General features: G+C 37.1%; 1 long non-coding RNA gene across 1 annotated transcript; it reads right to left on the bottom strand.

Annotated features, from left to right (window-relative positions):
• Positions 1–855: 855 nt before the first annotated feature.
• Positions 856–2,700, bottom strand: LOC117243947. The gene is made up of 3 exons (XR_004496110.1): positions 2,617–2,700; positions 1,006–1,082; positions 856–917 (listed from the first exon to the last, which is right to left on the bottom strand). It is a non-coding gene; the product is annotated as an uncharacterized LOC117243947 (long non-coding RNA).
• Positions 2,701–6,904: the final 4,204 nt, after the last annotated feature.

Raw genomic sequence — 6,904 nt, 5'->3', positions numbered from 1 at the left:
GTAAGTTCTCTGTGCAAAGTCCCTGGTGAGATGTCAGAAAGACTGAGCAGCTCCATCACTACCAAGGGAATAAAATATGTGTACCTAATACAACATGTATTAGAGACAAGTGCTACTAATGCAATAGGAGTAAAGCTAAAGGGTGGAACTGGAAGACTGCTATTAAAATCAGTTAAGAAAATAGAATAAAATTAATTTATACATATATTCTATATATGTGTACACATACACACATATTTATACTCCTTATTAATGAACTCTACAAAAATTTGAACTTGTTATCTTAGATAGATCTAGTTTCAAAACACTCCAGCTGTCCTTGCCATGTGAGTTCTGTGGAAGCACCAAGCTGCTGAAGACAAGAAGCTTTTCTATTTGGTAAAGGAAAGCCAGCAACAAGACACCATATGAGAATGAATGTGTGTGTGTGTGTGTGTGTGTGTGTGTGTAATAAGTATATATTTTCTTATTTTCTGAGTCCTTATAGTCACTAATACATGCATATTTTAAGCAAGGAAAATGTTTAGTGTGATTATCCACTCCTATCCATTTTAGGAATCTCAACATTAAAGTCTTTCTTCCTTGTATCTCTTATGCATACATCCAGATGGAAAATACTTTACCATATTTATTTTTCTTGTCACCAAGAGCATCAACTCTGCTGTCTGGGTAGAGGCAAATGAAGCCACGAGTGAGCCTGTTGTAAAATTGAAGTGTAATGCCTTTCTGAAATTTCCACCTTTCTGCAGCCCACTAGTTTTGTAAACAACAAACAGAAAAGACTTATGAGATGATATGCAGCAATTTGTCCTACAAAGCATTCAACTGACCTGATTTCACTCAAAGCATAATTTCAATGGTTAAAATAAAAATATATACTCTTACAGTTTTTACTCTCTTGAGTTCCAGCTCTTGTCCTGTGCAGATAAAAAAAGAGTGTAATTAATTTACAGAGATCCTTTCTTCCCTTTGAGACAGTTTTCTTCCCCACCAATTTTCACTTACTTCCTGGAAATGTGCTGGCATCTGTCACAGGCAGTTCTCTAGCAATACTGCCATCATCCTGTCCCTGGTCCAGCCACCTAAAAACCAGAACCTCTTTCAGTAATAACCTTCACTGGCAACTTCCAAAGTACACATGGCACCTGGATATCAATACTTGCTGTCCTATGCATTAAAGTCTCATGGCTGACAAACAGCAATACAAAAATCCAGCTTTACTAAAAAGAGATTAACTTTGGCAAAAAATTATTTTTGTTTCTTGTTCTTGGTGAAACATAAGTAAATGCTTTCTTTGACTGAGGTACAAGGGCCTAACCCAATTGTTACAAATCAGTGAGCTCATATTCATCCCAGATCAATAATGAATTGTGCAGTGGTCACGATGTTTGCTCTTCCTATCTGCAAGAAGACTACAGCAAGATGCAAATTATTCCGTGCCCTGAAAATCCCTATAAGAGGAGGCAAATCCAACAGTGGCAACAGTTTCATCGTGTCTGAACTATACTTTCACAATGCCTTTTTTACACATCTACTTATGTAAGTCTAACTCCATTTGAGTCAAAAGCATTCACACACCCAGAGCAAGATGGCAAGCACGGCATCAAACTCTAACAATAGCTAGCACATACCCTGTATTTTTCTGCCTGAAATGGAGTTGAACTCTCCCTAAATTATGTATGAAGCCAGCATTATAGATCTCTTCATAGCAGTTCATCTCATCTAGAATACAGACTCAAAATTAGGTCAGGCAAGGATGAGGTGCTGTATCTGATAGGCAGAAAGCCCTTATTCACACATAAATCAGTTTCAGTGTGCACATCGCTCACTCTGGGCTGTCTCAGGCAGTTATTTATTCACTCAGAGAAGTGAGACAAGGAAATAGAATTGGGGTGCCACTGGCAAGCTGCAGCTTGACTCTTACGTGACTGGACTTTACCGTTCCTAATATTTGCACTGATAGTTATAGATTAAAATTTTTCCACAAGGTGTTGGGAATTAATCAGGCATAGATAAAACTGTAAATGAGTTACAGAACAGAAGATTCTGAGCAGCAGCATCTGCAGGGGAAAAGGCAGGGAAGTTGGGATTGCTTCAAATTACATTGCAGCTCAGCAAGAGGCTGAAAAGCAAATGACTAAAGGGGGTGTGGTCAGGTAGCTGCATTTGTGATTGCCATTTGACAGGACCTTAAAGTCTGATCCTGAGCTGACTGAACCCCACCTTCATCTCCATACTAACTTCAGTAAATCAAGAACAGTTTGCTAGAAAGACAGCAAGCCACTCTTCTGACTGCACTGCATGACATGGAAGAATGCATGAACCTGCTGGTGTCAGATACAAGGTACTGGGTATGGGAAATGTGTAACAAAAGCCTATCTTAAATAGTTCAAAAGGTGCAAGAATGGAAAGTTCCCAGGCAGGACTTTTTACTGCTTTTACCTTAGTTCAAATGCACTAGATGTTTGGGGCAGATACAACTCTTAGAGCTGTAAGAAGAATCAGACAGCTCACTTCTTAGGAAACATGTATTTCCCCTTACAGGGCATTTCAGGAGAAAAACTAAGAGTAGTTACAAATTTATTAAAAATTTAACCCAAATCAAACACAACTAACCTGTGACAAAGAAAAGTATAATCCAAATCTGTTACAGGATCCTTGATTACAACTTTTTCCAGAAACCATCCATTTCCTTCGAAGAAATAAAGTTAAAAAAAAAAAAAGTTTCTTCATGAGAGAAAAATTTATGTATTTAATTATGTACGACTTCCTGTAGTTTTCTCTTTTTTACTGGAACTGCAAAATCTGCATCTACACTGGCAGGTTGCAAGAGTCACAGTCTCCACTCACTGGAGACAAGAGTCTCCAGTCTCACAGCTGGAGAGAGGACAGTACCTGCTCCAGGTACTCTAGAGTTTCCTTATGGGCCTGCAAGCTGCTGGGTCTCTCCCTGGCTGCATCCCTCCCTCCTTTAACATTGCCATCATATGAGACTTATTCATTTTGCCAAACAAAATATCAAAAAAATTAGATAGCAGGTTATAGGCCCAAAATAAGTTGTTATGTTTACAGTATTTAGGCTCAAGAGTTTGAAAAGTAGGACTTGTGACTGCAAGCATTTTAATTTTTACCATTAACTGGAAGTCTAATGACAAGATAGTGCTACAAAAATCTTCAATTGTATCTTTACAGTGCAACTGATAATGCTAATCCATCTAAAATTATATTGGCTTCTTTTGACTTTAATACAAGACACAATCAATGTCTTAACATGCAAACATTCCCCCTCCCCACAGTTTTTTATAGGGATTAGTAAAAATTACTGTCAGATGCTGTTCTTAACGTAATGGTTGAGAGTATAGTGAAAGTGAGATTTCTGACCTGATCCAAGCCCATTATGTCCTATAACAACCTTGTACAAACATCCAAGGTGCACAGCTTCAACAGCAAAGATGTCAGTCTGTAATCAACCAACAAAATTTCAGAAAAATCTAAAAAGCATAGCATTCTTCAGCCACAAAATTGCGAATACCCATAAACCCTTATAACTCTTTTGTCAAGATCATCATTAGCTGAAACAGTGGTAGAAACCTGATCACTTTGCTAATGAGAGTAGTGCCATTCAAATGAATGGGATCAGAATCAGGAAAGAAAAATCTGCTGAATGGCTAAGCACATAAAAATTACAGCAGACTTCAACATTAGAAATGCAGATAAAAAATGAAAATTTGTTTCCTCTTCACTTTTTAAACCAAATTTTTAGAAGAACGAAAACCAAAAGTACACAGCTTACCTATTTTACAAATGAAAATTCTCACTTTCAAAAGCAATGGTATAACATTAGAAAGTAATAGGGAATACTTAATTAAGGAATTCTGGGGAGCCATTGGAATACAGTGATTATCTCTTTTCTAATTGCAACTTTCTTGGATGGACCACCCACTCAAGAGAGAAAAGCCAGCCAAAGACATCAAAAATGCTCTTTCACTTACTTGTCCTTTTAAAAATTTCTTGGATTTCTGTGACCTGAGCAGCTGTCTTGATCCTGTATCACCTCTTTCTCCATAGACAGAAATATAGACATCAGCCTCAGTTGCAGCATTCCACAGGTCTCCTGTTGTCACATGAACTTTGTAGACAGTCACTGAAAATAAAAGATGACAACTTTCCATATCACAAGCACTATTATAGTTACAATAACATCTAGCTGGCTGTAGAGTCCAAATACATCTGTGTCAAGGACAGAGTATAAAATATTAAAAGTGCTATTCAATAAAATAAAATACAAACTTGCTTTTACGGTTTTCATGTTTTCTACATTTATTGTTGCATCTATTGCTGTCATTTGTGGGGAATGCAAACAGAAGTTAATTCTAAATGCCCAGTATCGATCCTGCAGCATCATTTGAAGTCATCATAAATTGAAAAGTAAATAATGTAAACCCCAGATTGGAGTCACCGTAAGTGGTGAGATCAAAACTGTAAAAAGGAATGGGAGCCATTATCATTTTGAATGTACTGGGTAACCAAATAGGCTAAAACCTAGCACCATTGTTTCAGTTTCCAAGGACCTGAAAACTCACTCCTTTATTATTTTAGTAATTCATATTATAGGATACAATCCTAGAATGGTTTGGTTTGCAAGACACCTTTAGAGACCACATAGTCCAACTCCCCCTGCCATGATCATGGACATCCTCAGCTACCTCAGGTTGCTCAGAGCCATGTCCAACCTGACTTTGAATGTTTCCAGGGATAAGTAACCTCTCTATATTCCATATGGAATTTTTTTTAAGGATATAAATTTAGGAGGGAAAAACTAAGCTTAAGTTCAATAAAATTAAACCGTTTAATAATTACTTAATTACTTATTAATTACTTAATAAAAATGGATAATGCAAGTAAGATTAAATTTGAGTCAAAACCTAATGAAACTGAAGGCTATGATACATAAAAATATCTACCAATATCAAACCGTGGTCCTTAAAATGCAGATGCAGGAACTCCATAAAATTCAGAATTAACATAAAACATGCAATCATAATCTTCAGTATTAACATGGGAAAAGAAAAATTTATGCCAACATACACTAACAATGTCTTTTTAGACCAGGTGAGGTACAGAGAGAATGAAAGGGGAAGAGAAAACCTTATTTTCTGGCACACAAGCTCTTCTTCCAAGGGTAGATGTCTGTGTGCTTCTCTGTCTTGCAAGCAGAAAAGAGTTTCTGAATCACTGGGTCCGAAACAACATCAACATTATCATCATTCAATTGTCAGTTTCTATTTGAAACATGTTATGAAGATTGGCTGTAATTCTCTGAAGAAGGTTGCTTCCAAATCTCACTCTTCTGATGGCCAAACACCTTCCTTTAGTAAGCACTGAAGATGTATTTACCATCAGTCTGTTTCTGCAATTATGCTAGGTGGCTGCTCAGTGTTACAATTTTTCCCTTCATCCTGTTTTTTTCACTATTTTCTCCCACTTATTTACATGGTATTTTTTGTGCTTGTTACTAAACAAGCTTTCTTTAAAGAATTCAATTTGGATAATGGTAACAATTTGGAAAAAACACTTAACAGCCTGCACAGGTTTTAATGTGCCCACACAGAATGCTAGTGGTAGTTTCCTTCTGACATAAGAGCTAACTCATTTTGAGATCAGAGCCTCTGAGCTCCTCTGAAATATGTTGCAAACACTAGCCACATTTAACACACAGAAGCTTTTGACATTCTTTAGTTAGCAGCAGAATCAGGCACTATCTTTCCCAGTGTATGCCTGCCTCAATACTCAAAATAGTTTTCATTAAGCAACTGTTAATTCATACTGCATTATACCCTTATAATTTCATATGTTCCCACCTGATCTATTTACTTGACCAATTTTTTCTTTGCAGCACCCACATGAACACATGTCCCATGAACAGACCACAGCAGAGGAAGAGAATTAATTTCCATGCATAGGACCACAACAATCCTCTATCGCAACAATTGCCTCCTTCAATAACTACCTACTTTATAGTTCCTGCCAGAAGAAAAGCAAAGGTCTACCAACACTGTGTAACCCTGATTTATTCACAGGATATAATTAATGATTGTGTCATAAACTATGAGCAGACAGGGACAGAAGTAGAATGGTAGAGGATAAAACGTCAAACGAATGCTGCTCAGTCCTCCAGCATTACAGTAACAAAGTGTCTGTGTAACTCTTCTTAACAGTTTAATTCCCATGTTCTTCCTTTGAATAAAAAAGAATGTTAAATCAGAGAGTGTTTCGGCCTCTTTTTATTCAGAAATTGGTTTTAAAGTGCCTCTCATCATCTCTCTTTCACATTGAATCCATATCCCTCCACTGTTCTGTTATCAAACTATCTTCTCTGAAGTTGAAAGCTGTGTTCCCTTTTCACTGTCTCATGCAGAAATATGACACCGGCAAAAAGACACAGAGGCCGTCTTTCAATTACTAAATCAGAGATGAAACTGGCTTCTCCAAAGCCTTCTGCATGACCCTTTTTACACTGAATCAGGTAGAAATGCACAGAAGCTCTTTTCTTTCTCCCATGTGTGAGGGAGAAATTGTTAACTACAAAATGCAGATTGAGAGGTTGGTTGTAAGTGTGCCTTTGTGCTTTTCATGCACCGAAGATTACTTGGTAATAAAAATCTTTCATTGTGTCTTTATTTCAGAAACAATTGAAACCTGCTAGTCAGAAAGAGCCCAAAAATTAGGATGTTCAGAGAATCACAGAATATTCCCTTCTGTTGGAAGGGACCCACAGGGATCATTGACTACAATTCTTAAGTGAACAGCCCATATAGGGATTGAATCCACAACTTTGGCATTATTAGCACTATTGTGCTAACAAACTGAGGTTGTTGAGATCTGCACCTCAGAATATTTAAAT

The sequence above is a fragment of the Parus major genome, chromosome 2 (genome assembly GCF_001522545.3).
Source record: "Parus major isolate Abel chromosome 2, Parus_major1.1, whole genome shotgun sequence".
In the NCBI taxonomy this organism is placed as follows: Eukaryota; Metazoa; Chordata; class Aves; order Passeriformes; family Paridae; genus Parus; species Parus major.
The sequence above is the reverse complement of the archived record's forward strand: the minus strand, read 5'-3'. Positions and strand labels throughout refer to the sequence as shown.